The sequence below is a fragment of the Patagioenas fasciata genome, chromosome 11 (genome assembly GCF_037038585.1).
Source record: "Patagioenas fasciata isolate bPatFas1 chromosome 11, bPatFas1.hap1, whole genome shotgun sequence".
In the NCBI taxonomy this organism is placed as follows: Eukaryota; Metazoa; Chordata; class Aves; order Columbiformes; family Columbidae; genus Patagioenas; species Patagioenas fasciata.
This window is the reverse complement of record NC_092530.1, coordinates 15,836,980-15,856,772: the sequence shown is the minus strand read 5'-3', so window position 1 is coordinate 15,856,772 and position 19,793 is coordinate 15,836,980. Positions and strand designations below refer to the sequence as shown.

At 35.5% G+C, this 19,793-nt stretch overlaps 1 long non-coding RNA gene across 18 annotated transcripts in view; it reads right to left on the bottom strand.

The window, feature by feature from the left end:
- LOC136106144 (uncharacterized) overlaps window positions 1-19,793 on the bottom strand; it is a 474,182-nt gene that overhangs the window by 178,709 nt on the left and 275,680 nt on the right. For 9 of the 18 annotated variants that reach the window (XR_011740879.1, XR_011740882.1, XR_011740876.1 and 6 more), the window contains 2 exons: window positions 7,048-12,941; window positions 5,504-6,024 (listed from right to left, as the gene is read on the bottom strand). This is a non-coding gene — a long non-coding RNA (uncharacterized lncRNA). Of the gene's footprint in view, window positions 1-2,339; window positions 3,130-5,503; window positions 6,025-7,047; window positions 12,942-19,793 lie in introns of those variants that run through there. The other 9 variants (XR_011740870.1, XR_011740872.1, XR_011740874.1 and 6 more) reach the window with 5 other exon arrangements.

Below are 19,793 nucleotides of genomic sequence, written 5' to 3'. Positions count from 1 at the left end.
CAACTTCAGCTTTTCTGCAGCCTATTCAGTGCTTCCCTTACACTTTGTGTCATTGTATTGCAATGTTTCATTATTATGTTCTTTCTAGCATATGTATACCTAGCAGGCTAGTTTCTAACATGCATACTCTGTTTAGAAGCTTCTTTAAACTCAAGTTTTCCAATAGCTTTCCTTAGACTTATTTGTTTAAATATATATATATATATATAATTACTTCATTCAAAGGGTGTAGCAAGCTTAGCAATGTGCTCTTACATGTACATCAGCTTCTCCTCACTCTTCTGTCTAGGTTTAATTTTAATGCCAGCAATTTAATTTAATTTTGATTCAGATGAAGATTACTCGTCCCATGCCTACTCCTTTATTTCAAAAAAGTTCTCAATTTCCTAATGAAGCTGATTCATTTTCCACTAAGCACATTCATTTCCTCAGCTACATCTTCAAATGTTGCTTCTCCATCTTTCTGTCAGGCCCTGAGAACATTTCAGAGAAGTAACTTTCTAACTGGACATTTACATTCTAACTCCAGCACCTCTTCTACCTTTTGCTGTGTCATTGGCACAACAAATGCAAACACCAGTTGTTCCCTTGTCTGTCTGTTCCAACAAGAACAGCACACGAATGTCTACATAAACTTCAGTAAGACATTCCTTTGATAACTATCCTGTCAAATAATATCACCACTTAACAGTGTGAATGCTAAAGTGTTTTGATTATTATTAGTGTTATTTTAATGATTGGCATTTATATTTTTGTCAAATATTGGGAAATCAATGAAAAGAATATAACGCCACTGGGAAAAAACATCATTTGCAAAATAATTATAAGCAATTGGCACCAGATGTTCTATTTCTCCAAAATTTGCATTTTCAGTTTTGTAATATTTGTATATTTCTTCTGGCAAAATGCTTAAGTAATCATACCTCAAAAGACTGGACTTTTTATTTTTCTGGCTTTGGTTTTATGACAATGTAATTCAAAGACAAAGCTCAAGTCATATTTCCAAAGTCAGTTACACTTAGTGGTTTCACGGTCTACCACACAAGTACTGTATCTTTTATTTTAACCATACTTAGTCTTATCTACTAATCTGCCTGAAGCAGAGATAAACAGTATGTTTTAACAACACTGTTCTGCTAAACCTGAAGCCAAATGGAATCAACAAATTGATAAGAAGCTTTTCCTAGATATAACAAAACCCAAATATTCCTGTAATGGCTGTTGGCTGTTTCTTGTTTATCTAGTTTCACCTAAAGAACTAAAGTTATTTCATTCACCAGACTGAAGATTTTAATCTAAAATGGAAAGGTTTTGATAGCCCTAGATCAAAATTCATCTGATCAAAGACTTATTTTGATTTGTATGCAGACAGGCATGAGAGCACTTGCTGGAAGTTTCAATAATTTTCTTTATAAAAGAAGAACAAATGCTTTCTGAGGTCACAAAACTTTTAGGGGGTCACTGGAGCTCTCATATAGAGAGTTTAATATTTCTTAATTCTTTGTGTCATAAAGATTAATCATTTAAAGAAAAATGAAAAACATTTGGTTTAGATTCAAGTGTTTAGATTCATGTCCATTCACAAAACCTTGGAAGACTACATATTCTGATTTTTTTTGTTTCTTTTTTATTCTAAGAGCACACTCAGTCTATTTTTATTTATGTTAGGTACAGAGTGAGCAATAAACTTAGCCGTAGGCAAAGAAACACAACACAGCATGAATCGGCAAGGCCTTGAGAAACACCATATACCCAGTTCTGCGACCACAGTTAATAAGAACCAGTCAATAAAAATCCTGTGTGAGGAACTCACCCAGCTAAGAGTTTTAACTCTAGAAAATAAAATTCAGTATTTTACTAATTCTTTGGGACATTTCTCTAAATGTTCTTGTTTATCTCAGATAAAAATACATTTTTTATACTGAAGCTGTACACTAGTTTCTGAGATAGGAACTGATGCCTTATACAAATTTTACTGATACCATCAAGTGAAGTCACTGGACTGATGGCAGCTTTAGACACCAACTGTTAACAACTATGTACTACTTGACAACAAGTGAATAGCAAAATAAAGCTACACTTGGATAACTGTAAGAAGAGATGGTAGTATACAGAGCATACAGAGTTCTTTTACTAGTCTGTCTACTAGATTTGTAATGTTGAGTTGTAAAAACGGCAAAATCATTTAAAACAAATTTAAAGCTTTTCTTCTGTGCTGAATCCATTCCCCTGTTTAAAAAGCAAAAGGGCTTCAGAAAAGGCAAGAAGATAATTTATTATATTCAAAATATTAATTAATATTTTGCTTGACATAAAGCAGTACAGAAATGGTGGTACTGACTTTGCCTTTTTAAAACAGCAAGCATACAAGTTCACCAAATGGACTTTAGAAACTCCCTAGCAATGTTTCGTTACATATGTTATTCTCATATGATGAGAGAGCAATGACCATTGTCAATTAAAGAAAATGAAGGATATAATAGAAAAACACATACACACACACAAACACTAAAATAGATTACCATCCCTTTGCAAGATGGGGCTTGTCCTTTAGAAAGTCAATGAAATGATTTTTCAGTGTCTTTCTGGTTGCAATATTTTTTGTACAGTTTGCTTAGAAACACTGAAAAAGTCTTTCCATGAGTTCCATGAACTGCCTTTGCATCTTCTTCATGCTCTGTGCAGATCTTGCTGTGCCAAAAACTCTCTTCCTGCTAGATTTTTTTACAGACACTGTTCCTGTCCCTCCTTTTTCTCTCACAAGTATTCTTCATTGAAAGTCACGTTTATCTCTCCCATACCTGGGTTCCCCTGATCCAGTAAGCTGCAGCCACAATCATGCAAACAAGGAAACTTTCTCCTTTTAAAGTCCAGGTGTCTATTTACACATCAGCATTTATTAACCACTAAAAAGTAACATTGCGACACTCAAAAGCTAGTTTGCCGCAGAATGTTATTGAATCTCTTTTCTAGAAATGCAAAAAAAAAGTCTTAAAGAGTGAGCCTTGGAAGAAGTTAGAAAACATACTGTCCTCTTGATGGTAGGATTCAGTAGAGACTCCATTTGAGATTCTCTTGTGATGGTTTCTTCCATTTCACACGGAAGGAAGAGAAACCCATAAAGCTGTCCTACAGAGATGGGAAATAAATAGTCATACGAACACTACATTTTGATTTATTTATTTTTTTTTAACTAAGGGAAGCATGCCAAGACCTTCCCAGATCTCTGTAGTCATTTAACACCAATTTATTACTGAGTCTACAGGAGCTTAAAGAAGTATGTGTGACTTGGGCTCAGGTATGAGTGCAGATGGATCCTAATCCATTTCAGAAATCTAGCCATGACTATTCTGGTTTCATAACTTACAATAGTACTTGGGAGAGGAACTGCTGAAAGACATTCACTGATTATCCTCAGTTTCTTTAGCACAGTCCATAATCTCTCTCTCAGATACATTTGGTTTACATGAAACTCATTAAGATGCAATAGAAAGAAAAACAAGCATTTGAGACCTACTTCTGAAATCTGCAGGCCCAGCTGAGACACAGAAATGTCTACCCTGACTACATAAAGTACTATTCATAACATCTGCCTATCCAGTGCAATGTGAGTTCCTGTCATTCATCACTGACATGTCTCTATACTAGGACTCACATCCTAAGAGAACATTCTCTTTCATGAGAATATTCCAGTTCCTTTGGTATCACTATATATGCTGATATACAATATCCTTTGACATTGAAAATATGCTCTAGCGTAATATAATAATTCAAAAGAAAAAAAAATTAAAATAATATGCAAAGGCATCATATATCTGGCAAAAAATGTTTAAAAGCATGAAATAAAATTATTTTGCCCGTAAGACAAGACAATGTTTACCATTGATCCCAGTGGTGCCAACATTCCACCAGATGTCCAGATATTGGGTTATTAATTAACAGCAAGGTACAATACTAGCTGTCTCATTCTATGTCAAGTAAAATTTTTAAGCCTTTCTATTTCACTTTAATTTCTATAGAACTGACTTATTAGGAAAATAACTTCTCTAGTTCAGTTTTTACGATTAAGTGTATATTATCAGATCACACTACACAGACATTTCTGCCACTATTTTCAAGTAGTAGGTGACCATAATCATATATACTTGACAAGTGTAATTACAACACATTTTTCAGCTAAGAATGAGTAGGTGGGACTCTCGCAGTAAGTCTTTTCATTACATTTTCTACAATAGATTACTACTTTTTAAAAAATATTTGACTTGTCTGCCCTTCATTGATGTCCTCAATGATTTCCTCCACCAAGCATTTTTACTACTTCAGCCTACCCTAATTAATTCTTAACTTTAAATTCTCCACCGACCCTAATTTAACTCTCTGTAGATACAAAAGATTTGAAAAAAATCCTTAGTGAGAGTTTGCCAGATAGCTCTTCTTCAAGCTTTTGCAGCTTTAAATCTGATCACACAAAATGCTGAAGCAAAGGCTGCGCTGAACAGCACTAGAAATTCTTGTATTACAATAGCAATGTCACTTTTCTAAGTACTAAAGTTGGGCTCCAAGAAAATCACAAAATGAGACTCTGAGTGTGAAGATGCTGGGTACCTGCAGTTTCACTTTCAGCAATGAGACTCCGATAGTAGTGAGTCATCTGCTGCACCCCTCCTGGGATCAGACAGCAAGAGTCTACTAGAAATTCAGTTCTGTCTTTCACTTGCCAAAAGAATCCTCCTCCTACAGCATATGTGTAAGCGTAGAATAAAGAAGCAAAAGTACTTGATACCAAAAGTTAGGTGAACAGATTTCTAGTTGTATTTAGTTAACTTTAAGAAAGAGAAAGAAAAAAAAAAAAGAAGTCCCTCAGATTCAGGGCTGTATGCAAGACACTTAATTTGAGAACAGCTGAGATAGACATAGTACTGTTGAAATCATAGCATGGACAAGAAAAAGACATAATCCTGTTTCTTTCTCACATTAGGACTTAGCTGAAAAAAAAGATTTAATGTCAATATTATAAAGTATTCTTTACTCTGCATTTAATATTTTTTAATAACTGTATTCAATGCAAACAGACAAACTCCTGAACAGACCTTGACCAAGGAGAATCAATGCATTTATCTGCACTAATCTCTCAGCAGAGCGAGCTTGAAACCTGCTGGACTGCTAACAACCATGGGCTTCTAGGTGCTCAATTCCCACCACAAAACATACACTTGAATACCGAATGTGGGCTTCTTTCCTCATGAAAACTAAGGCCAAAGGCCTTTAATGCTTTCTTTACCATTTATCTTGCAAGTCTTGCTAATGGCATGTGTAAGGAATGTTAGTGGTTTTGTACACCTTCCCATAAAGATTCCTCAGACAGACTGAAAAGCATTTAACAAAAGCTGTTAAGCTTTTGATGTGTCAGATTTGAAGCAAAAGCATTTTCAAAACTCTGAAAAAGTAAATTAATTGCAAACAATACATTTCCCATGGATAATCTTCTAATCCATCTTGCACCAGTGGCTTAACAAGCCAACCCTTTCATATTGCCTTAAACTTGCATGAAAGAATCATAGATATAAGCAGATAAACTTTGCAATGAACTTTATTTGGCTAAATTTAAGCACATTGACTTTTGTTTAGTAAAGAATCAGTCAACATGATTATACTACAGAATCAGGAAATAACAAATAAACTGATCTTTACGGATTTCTTTTTTCCCTCAATATTTCTAGGATATTTCAAGCACATTATTATTCACAAGAGCACTGAAAGTGAACCTTACTCTCTGAAAGCACTCATCATTTCAGTAAGGTAAACAAAATGCAGACTTGTCTTTTTTTATTTTTTGGCCAGCATCGGGAATTTTCTTCTATCATCACACAAAATTGACATCCAGATGACTTCCACTAACTGATTCAGTGGCAGAAGTTATTTATTTGGTCAACAGGCATGTCGCTTTTCAGGGCATAGTCATCTTCTTAGAGGTGGATGCAAGCAAGATCACCAATTTCATGGAGCACTGTACCTCACACAGACCTACAAAGCAAATTAAATCAGCAGTGAGCCACCGATAGTATTCTTCTACTTCTTTCGTTGTCAAGTTTGTTCAAGCATATTATATCTGCATGATCTTTTCCCCATTTCAGCTACCCAAAACAAATGCTTAAAATGAAAAGCAGGCTTCACCTCACTTAAAAATGCATAGAGAAGTAGAAGGGGCATCCCAATGGCTCAGCTGGAGCCCCAAAGAGCAATTTCCATATGGAAATACAAGATACTGATGTTAGTAAGGCTATAAATTCAAGTCTGTATTCCTCAGCTATTTAATAATTTCTCACTGACTTCATTAGGAACAGGACTGGGAAGAAAAGGACTATTGAAATGTGACAGTATTGAAATGTGACACACAAAACTGTTCTTAGAAGTACTAATCACACATGCATAACAGGACACATGACAAATGATTTGGTAGGATGTCAGAATATGTTATTTTCTAACAGAAAACAGTACAAGCAGTAATTTTAAATAAAGTTGACAAATCTAAGTCCAAATCATCAGAAACTTCAAAAAGAAGTATTTAAGGGTTCTATTAAATAGCCTTAAGACCTCTTATGCACCTTCATTCCTTTTCCACTCAGTAAATACACTAAGGGAAAATGTTCATAAAAACACTTTCAATCTGCACATTCTATACTGGTAAAAATAAAAGTCATAAGGATAAAAGTGTCAAAACTAGCCTAAGGTCTGGCAGCTGACAATAAAGAGTTGTAGTGAAGTCAGTTGGGAAGCTCTCCAGAATCATTCTGGGAAAATACACTCATGTTAAAACAGCAATTCTCCCTAACTTTAGCCATCTAGCTAGTTATACCAGTGGTTGGAAAGATTTATTGCACAAAAAAATAAAACAAAAAACCAACAATCAACCAACCAACCAAACAAAAAAAACACACACCAAGATTTTAGTTAAATAAACATAAATTATTGACAACAGTGAAGCTACCCTTCATGCACATGATCTTACTATAAGATGTACGATTTCTCTGATGAAATGGGGCTTACCTTCCTAATGAGCCATCAGGTGCTCCACAGTTCTGGCTTATCTGAAATTCCACCCTTGGGACCAGCTGCAAAAACATCTAATAGATTCTAATAAAGTCAACCTTCTTTGTGTTACAGCTCTTCCTTTCTAAAGGTCAACACCTTTGCAGCATGCTTGTTATGTTATTAATTTGTTAGCATTGCTATTCATAAATAAACCAATCTCTTCCACACAGCTGTCTGAACCACCACAAATAAAACAATAAACAGATGGCAGTGCACAGTCTAAATGTTTTGGTTCAGCTGTTATACATGTAGTTATATCTATTCTACTTCCCTAGCTTCAGATGTCCCATAAAATTAAAAATATTGTGCCTGCAACTGCCTATATTCTAGAAACCTGAAATACAGTTGCTAACATGCTCCCTACACAACTGCTCTTTCATCACATTGGAAGAAAGTTCCCATGTCTTTGGCTGTTTACCGTCTTAAGAGGCAGGAAGGAGTAGTTTACATTGACATTCTACAAGATTCACCTTTTTGTCTCTTTTTAATACCATGTAAGAGAAAAGACAGGCTCCCAAACACCAGGAGAAGATAGAGGAAATACAAAGTGCCACTTTCTACTCAGCAGTAAAGCAAAGGAAACCAAACCCTTATACATTTTGCTTCATGTCTTAAGACAATATGTATGGATGTTGCCGTCTCTTCCTTGCTAATTCCCATATCCATGCAAAATCAACCAATGCAAATATGATTCAGCTAAATGCAACCCAAAAACTGCACTCCAGCTCTTCTCCCTTTCCCTTCCATGAAATGCACACAGCTCTGTGGAAGAATAATTAACTATGTATTAACCACCTCCAATTACACTCCAGAAGGTGAAATACGATTATGCACTCTAGAAACAGAGACCTGTGCAAAGTTGATACGCAACACATACTTGAACTGGTAGCCTTTTTACATGTAAAACAAAGGGAACTTGATGTCTTAGGAACAAGTTTCTCAAACAAGTGGGAGATAGCGCCCTTAAGAGTTCTCCAAGGAGATCACCTTACTTCTTTGCAAGAGCAGACACAACCTTCTAAATGAATGGACAGAAAACTCAAGACTCACTCAAGATCCTAAGTCTTCAGAGACTTGTTACATTCTTGCTGTGTTTTTGTGTTTTTATTATTTTTATTGTTGTGTTTGGAAAGAAGGGAGGATCTAAGTGGTGGTGAGGGAACCATTGTAATAAGAATACATTAGTTTCAGATTACAAAGCTTGCCCATGATGATACAAGAGAAAATTCCAATTCAGATGGATTTCTTTATGCTAACACAAAGCCCCCAAGACAAAGGGACTTAAATATACACAATTAGAGAAAGAATATGATGCTATTATCCTAATTTGAAAATGAAGCTGTCAATAAAAAGGAAAAACAAATGGGATAAAATCAGAGTAAGAAACACTAACTGAGCTCTGCATTTGTATTTGCGTCTCCTCTCCTCTATGGTAAGAAGGGTGAAAATTTATTCTATTGTAGCTAGAAGACTTTGAAAAAAGTCTTCTAAAAAAACACTTTTTCACATTATCCTTCTCTAACAAAGATATCAGTTCTACTGTTGTAAATAATTGATTTTTCTCAGGCCTCCCTCTTCTATCAATTCCTTACCTAGTAAGTTCCTAACAGGTACAGACATAAATGGACACACAGAACTTTCTATTTGGATATGGACAACCAAGCCTTCACTTTGTTCTGTGTCAATCTACTATGGACAGCTTTTAGTTATGCATTACTTTATGTAAAGGAATCTACATTAAAGAGAACAGTGGTAAGAGACATAAAACAAAAATGCAGCAATGGAGACTCTGAATTACAGATCTTTGTCCTCCTAGGTATCACCTTATTGGCCTACTATTTTGTACTCAACAGCTTACCCATTAACCCCCTGAAAATACTGTGTAATAAGGAACTAGCTTTGTGCTTGCCACAAATTACTGCAAGCTGAGAGCAGAAGCCGGTCAGCAAAATCTGTGGTTTTTTTGAAAGGACAAAGCAAAATCACAATGGTCTTCTGCCTTCCTGAGATTAGCTGAATCAATTCAGCTATCTAAGACTTTTTACCAAGGTTACCTTAATAAATAAATAAAAGAAAGAAAAAAAAAAAAAACACCACATTGGTTTATACTGCATTCACAGCAGTTTGCCTGCAAAACCAAAGTTAAATTGACATCAGATTTTTGTGAGGAGGTATTTAGCATGTCTATTGGTTGCCTGCACCATGTGTATGCATCAATATTGGGCAAGCTTGCCACAAGCAGACAATTAAAAACATAGCAAAGTTGCAGCATCAGCTCACTGTCATTTTAAGATTTTAGAGAGATCTGGGTTTGTGCCTGGTCAGCACTTTGCTAATTAACTGTATTCTGACTATTCTGCAAAAAATGATATTTTACCTTGTAAAGTGTAAGATGCATATTACGGTCAAATAAACTTACACTGCAAAATTGTAAAGTAACTGTCAGTCTGCTACATCTTACCCTTAAAATGTTCAGGAGAGGCCAAAATGTTGATTATACCTGTATTATGTACATTCTCAATATGAACCATTTGTACTTGTACTGGGGTTTATATGTATTTCAGTATTTGAACACCAAATGTAGTCTCAAACCAAGGGCATTCAAATATAGGTGCCTATTAAGATGACTTTGTTGAATAGCTAAGGACTTCAGACGTGATCATTCCAACTTTCTCCAGGTTTCTCTAAAAAACTTCTAGTTTGTTTACTTAAAAAGGAAGATGCTTTGTGCTTGTAACTCCATGTAATTCACAAGCTAAAAAGCTGTATTCTTTGGACCACTGCTTGAAGCAGGCCCGTAAGGACAGTTCTTACTAAAGCCTGATGTTTTTTGCTGCTTCCTCTAGTTTATTGACTCAGAACAGAGGTCAATAGATGAGATATTGCCATTTTTCTCCTTCATCTGATACTGTCTCCTGACATATTGTAGTCTAATTGTAAAATAATTCTTCGTCACATTAACAATTCCTATTGGATTTGTCTGTTAGGGTCTTGTGCTAAAAGTTTAGAATATGAAACGTGAAAAGAAAATTTCCCATGTTTTAAAGACAGCCAGAATAATCTTTGTGGCAAGTTTGTGCATTCACTGAAAGCAAAAAAAAAAAACAACCCTGACACAACACAAGGGCTGAGAGCTGAAAGCTAAATTATGCTTGCTGTGTTTTTCTGAATTGAATCCTGAGTGTAAGATCAGCAGCATTCAGACTCCTGGCAGACAAGTCTCCAAAAGAGAGGTAAAACTAGGCAGGTGGCTTTAAAGAAAGCACACAAAAACACACTAAATAAAAATTCTGGTCGAGAAGTGAAATTGGTTAAATTGCCTACAGCATGTCTGTGGAGAAAAAGGTTCTACACAGATTTTCCTACTTTGAGGGGTGGAGAGAAAAGCATTGCACAACATGAAAAGCACTGCATGTATGGAAGACTTGTTCATTGTGGACAATTCTTTTACAGATATTCTGGTTTGGGAATGGACAGAATGAGGGACATGCTAAAGAAACCAGTGAGATAGAGTGAAGGGGTGTATTTGAAGGAATCAGTCAGGACAAGAGTCAGCTGATAGCCAGTAAAACAAGAAGAATAAACTGCCTGGAGGCAGTAGATACAGCATTGTCTTGTCCTGAAAGCAAGGATGACATACCTGTAAGAGAGTTTACCTGATAGCCAGCAGTCACTCCTGCTTCTTCATGACCAGTCAGCAGGAGCTTCAAAATATTCAAGAATGGATTAATTACGAATTCTTAAAAGGCAGTCCATAATTTTGGGGTGGGAGGAGTAAGCAGAGTTAAAAAATAGCTACAGAAGAAAAATGAACAGCTGTTCTCTAAGGAAATGCATTCTGAAACAGAGCTGTTTGTCTGTGAATAAAACTCTGCATTCACTCAGACACTTATCTTGGATTGCTAGTCCAGGTTTTAACACAAGTCCCCATCTGAGGGCATTTGTTCCTTCCAAATAGATGGAACTAAGGAGCCTAAATTGCTTAAGCAGCTTGGAAAGTCTCAGGCAAACTTGTTGCTTATTCAGTAGCATAATATGGCCTTCCTTCCTTTTTCACAGAACTACAGTTTGTTTCCCTCAGATACCAACACCATTTTTCAAATACGAGAATTCTAAAACTCTATCTTCTGGGCACTATAAAAATGTCAATCTTGGGGTAAGGCATCAACTGATCAATTTATCTCTAGGCAATTCAACAGTACAGACAGAAAGCATATAATAAATGTCTAGAACACAGCGCATGAGACAAAATATACTTAAGAGCAGACCACTGAACTTCTCAGATTTGCTTTTTCTTCTGCAAAATTCAATTACAGATCATGTAGTAAAGATAATGTTTGAACATATATTGGAAACCATTTACTAATTTAATCTATGACACTTGCAAAGGGTCGATCTCTTCAGAATGGAGACACTACTGTAGAGACAAGAAAAGCTTTAGGCTAGACCTGCAATTCAGGTGTAACCAGGTGTATCCATTTTCATTTTAAAAAGACCCAGAACCTTAGCTTGTGTAGTTCACAGACATACCTTTCCTTATTAACCTGACTTCTTCTGTACTCTTATGTTTGGTCTGTAATATGTTCTATCATCATCACTAAATATTAAAAATATCTCCCAACAGATCACTGTGCAAAACCAAGCTTAGGTGCTGTAAAGGAAGAATATAAAACTTATATTCGTTAGCCAGAGAGCTTTCGCCTACTGAGAGACAGAAAAAAGCTTCTACTCTCATATACAAATATTACTGTTTGCAACTGACAGGAGAAAAGTGTCATAAAACCTGTTAAAGAACAAGCAACTATGGCTTTGGCTTCTCTGTTTCATTTCTCAGGAGACTCCTGGGAAGCTGTAGCTCTGTACCTAGTCAAAGATAAGGGTTTTTCTTTGTGGAATGAAAGAAAGGAAAAGATAGAGCCTAAAATCCCTAATTATTTGCTCGATCATCCAGATATATAAGAAAACCAACTACATACCATCAGTGAAATACTGGGAAGCCCTCAGAGCTACAAAGACTGCAAGAATTATTAATAGTTGAGACAGTCCTAACAAATAGTATTTGATAGGATGAAACTTGCCCACATGCAATGATAATTACAATGTTCTGAACACTGAAGAGCTAATTAAAATTCTATTGTGTTTCTGGACAACTCTTAAAATGAGAAAAAAAAAAGCTGTTTTTTCTAAAAAGTAAGTTATTGGACGCAATCTGATTAATGCCATTGAACAATAAGCTTCCCTTTAAAGAATCCCTTTTTCTTCCTTACCGCATACCACAATACTGAGAATTACGTATAACCTGTTTATACTAGGTTTGAATGCAGAGATGTCACATTTTACAGAAAACATGCTTGCTTTTAAAATAAGTTCCTTTGAGGCAAGATAATGGGCTCCTAATGACCTAATTAATTTTACACTAAGTGTATTTTGCAAATGTACAACATTAGACAGCAAATTTCTGTCTTTGCTTTGGTAAGAAATGGTTGTCTCCAAACAGATCTCTAAAACCAGTGTACAGTAATTCATGTCGACAGTTTATTCTAATTACAGCTGAGTATAATGGTTCAGCTGAGATACCAAATTTCACTGCAAATACCATTTTACTTGACAGTAAATAAAATAAAATTAAAATAAATTATAAATCCAAGTTATTTTAGCTGAAACCTTGTTTTTTCTAAGCACACAATGCTACTGAAAAGTATAAAGTAGCAGATAATATCTTCTGGTGCTGATTCAGAAAAGAAAATTAAAAAAAAAATAAAGGTAGCACATATATATTTATTCATATTAACACAGATGGCATGACATTGATACTCACTTTCTTTTCTTCCCAGCTGTACCAGGATTCTCTGAAAGTGAAACAACAAAAGAATCATCAACTGAAAAAAACTGAGGTATGTATTCTTCTCTCTCTCTTTGAATACCTGGATTCTGATCTGTCAAGATAGACTTCATCAAGTAGGTTAACTCCTGGTTCAATGAAAAGACAGAACCATGTTGTCTTTTTTCACATCTGTATATCATAAGGTCTTCTCTGTTTCAGAAATGTACCAGTACATCCTAGCAACACATAAATGTGAATGTAGCACAAGCAAAATGTAGTGCCTCAGACAAGGTTTCGTTGTAAACTATAACCTAATGCAGGAGTTTACATGCAGGTGATATGAAAAAATTACCTGAATAATTATAGCTTTAGGGCAAACAGCAGAGCTAAACGTTAAACAGATTTTATAATTTCTCTTTTTTTTTTTTTTAATGCCTGAGCAGCCTTCTGCTGAATTAGAAACAGGTTTTGGAAAACACATAACAGTAAGTATAAAGCGTAGACGTAATGAAGATGTGATGCACGCTAAGAAAATGTAAGGGTTACATATTAAAAGCTTTTATGGAAATAAACTAATTTCTTACAGGAACACATTCATATATAAGGAAAAGCAAACAGCTGAAGTGGGTTTTGTTTGTGCACATTCAGGCAGTCAACATCCGTATTCAAGATTTTTAAAGTTTTATGGGATCCAAAAAACAAAATACTTTGAAATCAACATTTAAATCTAGCAACAACTTTAAATGTTGTTGTAGTTTAGCCCCAGCCAGCATCTAAGCACCACACAGCTGCTCGCTCACTTCCCCTGGTCGGATGAAGAGAATTAGAAGAGTAAAAGTGAGAAAACTCATGGGTTGATATAAAGACAGTTTAATAAGTAAAGCAAAAGCCATACAAGCAAGCAGAGCAAACCAAGGAATTAATTCACTACTTCTCATTGGTAGCAGGTGTTCAACCATCCCTAGGAAAGCAGGACTCCATCACACGTAATGGTGACTTGGGAAGACAAATACCACCACTCCGAACATCCCCCCAACTTCCTTCGTGTTCCCCCAGTTTTATATGGCATAATATGGTATGCAACATCCCTTTGGTCAGCTGGGGTCAGCTGTCCCGCCTTTGTCCCATCTCAAATTCCTGTGCACCCCTGGCCTACTCTCTGGTGGGGTAGCATAAGAAGCAGAAAAGTCCTTGACTCTGTGTAACACTGCTCAGCAATAACTAAAACATTCTTGTATTATCAACACTGTTTTCAGCACAAATCTGAAAACCAGCTCCAGACTATCTACTATGAAGAAAATTAACTCTGTCCCAGCCAAAACCAGCACAAGTGTTCATGTCAGGAGATTTTTAAGGAAAGATGTATTTGATTTTAAGTAACACCACACACCTCCTACTCTTGTCAGTCTGAACCCGGTTAACTTTAAAGTATGTAATTGCATATACTGTAGCCACAACCTCTAAACTCAAACTAATAAGGTCATTAAAAAAAAAAAAAAAAGAGAGATAATAAAATCCAATAAAATAAAAATAAATGTAAAAAAGAACACTAAAACCAAAACATATAAACAAAAGAAAGAAAATAAAAACAAAGAAAAAACCACAGAAAATGCAGGTGTTGGGATTGGTATCTAAAGCAACATGGGTTGTTTCTGCAGGAAGTACAGGAACCACACCAACATATGTATTTTAAGTATTTTTAAAACAGGAACCATATTACTTTAACAGTGAACAAAAGCAGAAATTCTCTACATTAGAGGAGACCCTCCTTTTTCATACTGGCCTCCTACAAAAAGATTATTCATTATAAGAAGGTAGAAAAATTCTGTAGGATAATATGAATGAGGCATGTAGTTAATCCACTAAGATTCCATTAAGAAGTGAGACGATGTTCAGGCAACTAATTGCCCATTCATTAAAATAGAACCATAAATGACATTTCCAACATATTAAAAAACCCCTCTGTAGTAATATTTTCCCATCTACATCTATTCTGACATTTATATTCTATGTCTTTTTCATAATTATTTCAAATAATTCCTCTGACATATTGAGGGGAAAATAGCTTAAAAAGTTATTACTTACCACCTACCAGTTGCTCACAAAGGAAGGAACAGGACAGAGTAATTATGTTCATGTATTAAAATAGCATTGACATGCTTGTAGTCCCGTAAAGTCACTACTGTGGTTGTACTTTTCCATGGTGAATATTTTCCAGTGCTTGAAATTATTTGCACACACATATACTCAGGATTCATCCTCCCCAAAATGGGCATACATAAAACTAATTTATTTGATGCACAGCCCAAAGTTGGCATTAAAAAAAGAAGAAAAAAAAAATTCAAAATCCAAAGCTGGGATTTTCATGTCCCACTCAGTTCTGCTATTGCTAGTGCAGCATCTGATGCTGAATAAAATAGAAAAGGAAAGTATAAAGAGGGCTGCACACACAACTCCTTAGACAAAGAATAAATATGGTTTTTAACCAAAAGAGAACTTGATACTCAGTACAAATTGTTATTTGTTGCATGTTCATTCAGGAATTCCATGCACCTTTTGACTGGTAATTAACAAAGACACAAAGCTGACAGTTTGCAGGAAATAGTACAATCCCTGGACATTTTAGAAATTCCTGCAAGTAGCTTCTTTCAGCACATTTTCATATCAGAATTTTATATAAAGACTATTTACTTGCTATAACACAACCATGTTATTAATTTCCACTTAAAAAAAAAAATCTCCTTCACACGTTGGCCCATGCTTTCGACTCCAAAGTGTGCATTCTTCAAGCAGTCTCTTCATTCTTGCAACCCTGTTCTTATGGTTCTTGTCCTTACCACCTCCCATTATACATTATTCTGACCTAACTTCTCCTAATGATATTGATATTTAAAATCCATCAAAGTTTTGCTGATCCTAGTTTGGTTCCTACACTTCAAGAAAACCTAGTCAAAGTCAGCAATGCATTACAGTGAGTATCTGGTGACATAATAGCATCTGAAAGATAAAATAGATAAAATAGCCCTAGTGCAGATTTCTAACCCTGCAAATGTTCTCAGTACCACAAAGATAAAAAAGGTGGGATGCCACTATTTTATCACGTGCCGTTTAGGGATAAACAAAGTGAAAGCCCTTACTGAAGCTGTATCTCATATTGCATTACAAAAGAACTGATCTACATAATCCATAGAATAACTGCCCAGTGTTTAAAACCCACCTTTCTTTCCTCTTAGTTTATGCCATTACCAAAGTCAGAAAGTAGACTGGCCAAGCAATTTTAATAGGTGATAAATCCCTAGATAGAAAAAAATAGTCTTCCTGACACACTTAACCTGTGTTGGTCAATATCCAAATGCCTTCTAGATGCTTTAGCAGAGCTGAGAGTGGTAACAAACTGTGATGTTACCGCCATATGCCAGCTTCCATAAGTCAGCTTCCTATTGTAAGCACAATGCATGATCAGGAGAAGACAGCTGCTACAATACAAAAAGCTCTGGCGAGCATATGGAAAAGCAAAAATAAAAAGCTAACAAGCTAAAGGCTTCACTTACCAAAGCAAGCAGTGACATAAGAAATCTGGATTTATCACTATGTAGGACCATTTGCACAGCCGTATTGTCCACAATTCAGCACTGTGAGAGGAACACAGAACTGGACTAGGTGACATCAAATGTCCACTGCACTCATACCAATACTTAAGTGCCAAATATAAAATCTTCCAGAATAGACACACACCTCAAGAGTGTAAAAATCAGAATGAGTTCAATTACTGTCCATGTGCAAACTTTATTTTTCAGGAAACAATTTTTTTTAAGACATACACGTTTAAGGAAGCCACACTCAGCATAGTAGCATGGACACAGTTAGATAAGAAAATCACACAGAATATTTTCTTGAATGAAGGGAATCAGGTTTGTCAAAAAGAAAAACCTCAGAAATCATAATTTCCACCAAAAAATGACACAGACTTTAATGTAACAGAGAAACACACTTATATGAAAAATGGTCACAACGTCCTCTTTAAAGCAGACAGAATTTAGTTTACTTTTTTATTTACATAGAAAACTATTCCAGTAATTTAAAGGAAAACCAGTATTTTTTCATATGATGAACTTTTTTTTTTTTTTAACTGAATCTGACCTTTTTAACATAGTCTCCCTAAGAATTTAGGAAAGGCTCACTTCAGCCTAAATTGGTTCCAAACAAAATGTGTTTATTATCTATGTATGAAAGTATATTGTTAAAAACAGAACGTAACTTGGAACAAATTTTAGAGCAGATGCAGTGGCTAGCACTATTCAATAGAAATGCTTTTAAGACTCTTCAAAGTAACAGTCCGCAGGCAGTGGGAATGCAGCACTAAGATAAAATACCTATCAGTGGCACTACATTTTGCAGCAAAAATAATTGATGAGGAGCTGGGTAGAGCGGATTATAAATTGCAGGGTGCATGCAGTGATTTCTGCTCTGGCCAATGTAGATATTAGATATATAGGTTAAAGACTGCCACTGATACAGTAACAGGCAGAATAACACACTAACAGAGAGAATTATATTTTTTTGATTGATAAGAGATAAAACACCTATATTATCCAAAATTAATTTTTACTGCCTTAAAAAAATCTCTTTATGCAAACCCTGCATCAAATATTAATCAAGCAATAATTAAAAGGGATAAAGAAAATTGTCTTGATATCTCACTTGCAATCATTTTCTTGGTAGGTAAAATACGCCAAGAATGACTGAATCAAACTGTAATATTCTAATACTGCATTTTTAAATTTTAATAATCCATTTTATTCCTAAACCCTTGTTGGAAATACTATTCTTAACTGAGTTTTGGTAGGCTAGTGATACTGTTGCTTAGCCACAATGCGTCAAGATTGGAAAGCAGAACCAATACAGTAAGATAAGGTTTTATATTCTTATTTTGTATTACTTGAACTATTTCACTTTAACTGCATGCTTTTTTCACTACGTTTTTCTGACAGAGTACCAAGGTCAGAGAAACCCGGATATAACAGTCCATCTACCTCTTTGCTCAGCAAACAGTTACACACACATGCTTAAGTACTTTTTAAAGGAAATAATGTTTTAACCAGATGCTTAAATGATTCCTGGCCTACTGAAGGGTGCACAATTAAACAGTCTGATGCAATTATGCATTAAGAATCTATGGCTTCTCTGTTGGACTTTGCCAATGACTATTTCATAATCTGTTGATAAGTTGTTCCAGGTATAATATGCTGTTAGATTAACAAGAAGTTAATGTCTGACATCAGAGAGAGGTCGTTAACACGCAATATATAGGGTAATAAATACTATAAAACAATCTTTCAAGAGACACTCTCTTAAATATTTCCCTTCCTTTGATTGCAGTACATGTGTGCAGCGCAGCTAGACTACTTTTAACATCCACAGATCCCTTGCAGATGAGCCATCCTAGTGGTGCCTCATTTCAAAACACTCCTTGTCACAGGTCCACAGCTGCACAAGCAAATTTACGCACGTAAAAATGTGTGTGATGTGAAAGTGGCTGTGCTAATTTCAGTCAAATCCTTTAAAGAAAAAGAGTTTATTTGAGAAGACAAAAACCAGAAATAGCTAGTTCCTCAAAAAAAAAGTTTTCTTAATGTTTTCCGCAAATGAAAAAGGAATGTTAACAGCAAAGTGAATGCAGACCTAGAACTCCAAAGGCGAAAAACTCTGAAATTCTGGTATTAGATGTGGACGTAATATTAGACGTAACATGTGATATGATAAGATCTTTTATGTGTCTGTTGACAGCTATTGTGTTGACAGCTGTTTGACTAAATGAGATCAATGAAAATAATTATTTGTAACTTATTGAGAAAGCTATTTGTGAAACGACCAGATATCTACCTCTCAGTACTAGGAAGATGAGTAGGCAGATTGTACACAATGTGGAACCTCATTTATTTCAGAGACAGTTTGTACAGGTGACTATTCTAAACGTTTCTAAAAGAAAAATCCAAGGTGAAATTTTGTTTCCATAGATTGTCATCACAATGTGTCCTGGCTAATATGTACTTCAAAGGCAAAGTAGGTGTCATTTATTTTGAATCTCTACCTCTCACCATACTAAATTTAAATGCTTGGCTTGTAACCTGAGATGGGATCTGAAACTGAGATTAAGGTAGATACTGAAAATAGAGCTTTGTGGTACATAAAAGCAATAGCTCTGAGAAAATGCAGGAATGAGGCAGTAATCTGCCTATGATAAGTGGCATAGGGATTGATGCTCGAGGAACAGGGGACTCTGCTGGCTCAGAAGCTATTGAGACCTACACAGTTCCCTGCAAGGTTATGAGCTTGGCTCATTAGCAGCCAAATGGGCAGCCTGCCAAAATATTGCATTTCCCAGATCTGCAGTAGCCAGTGTGGAGCTTTCTTTCCTAGATAATTTCTGCAATTTGGGTTCCAAACAATCACACTCACATCAAAATCCTCTGAAACACAGAAATTGTTTTCCCACATACTGCTATAGCTCTAAATCTTTCCTTGCATTATGCTTCTCTCCCATCTTTGAGATCAGACAATTTTGGAAAGATTCCTTATAAAATAGTATTATGGCTGCAAACAGATGATGTACATGAAGCTGAACAAAGCTGCACCTGCTAAAGAGACACACCTGCACTACAGAGGGATTTGGCTTGGGCATCCAGTCAAACCAGGACAATTCTATTATTTCACCCTGTGGTCAGCCAAAGGCAAGCTGCCCAAACCAGAAAAGTTCTCTTAAAAAGAACTGGAAAAGAAGCAGATGGCCTTGAATGAGGATATCATACTTTAAGAAAACGAAAATTATTAAAAATTGAAACCATAGAGTCAAATCTGAGGAAATAAAATACTTCAA